Genomic DNA, 1,153 nt, shown 5'->3' on the forward strand with positions numbered 1-1,153 from the left:
GATCAATTTTGAGTTAACTTTTGGATATGATGTATAGTTTAGGTCAATGTCTTGGGGTCTTTTTTTGTGTGTCCATGAATGTCCAAGGACTCCAGTACCATTTGTTTAAAACGCTTTCTTCTATTGAATTGCTTTTACACCTTTGTCAAAAATCAATTGGATGTATTTGTGTGGATCTACTTCTGGGCCAAGATCCCAGAGCAATTTTGACTCAAATATTGAATTTGGGTGAAAAATAAACACACACACACGAGAAGTCAATCTATACGAAGACGGAATGAAGACTAACATGTGAAGCACTTATCAAACAATCTAACGCTCTCTGTAATTAATTGTGAAAGTGTAAGAAATTGACTGTGAGAACCTGATCGTTCAAACATAGACCCAGGAAAGCGGCCCAAAGCAGCCGAGTGTGTTAAAACAGGCGCTGACTTCGGAGCCAGGGAGACCTGCAATTGAACTGTGATTTCATCCTTTATCACGTGGGAGACGTTGGGCAGGTAAGCGAGTTACCAAACCTCCTGAAGCCTCACCTTCTCTATTGTTCAGTGGAGATCATATCACCTGCCTCACAGGATGACTTGGTGGACTGATGAGATGGGGGCTACTCTGTGGCTAACAGTGAACTTGGTCCACAGTCGCTACCTTAGGGACAGATCTGAGGGGTGGTTTGGGAGTTTTACTTCATACTCTCTAGCACACGCCTCCCAAATATGCGCTGTAAGTAAAAGGGATGCTTGCTGTGCCAATGTGTCTTGCAAATGACATTTCTTAGTCCCTCTCTTCAGCCCACTTCCTGCTCTTAAGCCCTTCTCCTATAGAAATTGCAGAGACGCTACCGGTCTGCAATAGAGGTTGAGTATCTTTTCTACCGAGCATCAGAGCTTAGTGGGTTTGTCCTCAGGACTGGCATCCAAGGGTCCGCATTCCAAGCTTGTCTGGCTACTGACCTCCCCGGGAAAGGAGGTACATTTTCTTTCGTTGGACAGCAGCCTTTTCCCTAGACAGCGGATGAAGCTTAGTGCCTACCTCCCAAGGCAGCGTAGGAGGGCAATAAAGGAATAAATAAGTAAAATCACACAATGTAGAATACACACTGGATTTCCTGGTACCTTAATGTGTTGAGCAGGGGTTGGTAATGGCTTGAGTCCCC

This window comes from Myotis davidii, unplaced genomic scaffold, assembly GCF_000327345.1.
Source record: "Myotis davidii unplaced genomic scaffold, ASM32734v1 scaffold478, whole genome shotgun sequence".
NCBI classification, from domain to species: Eukaryota; Metazoa; Chordata; class Mammalia; order Chiroptera; family Vespertilionidae; genus Myotis; species Myotis davidii.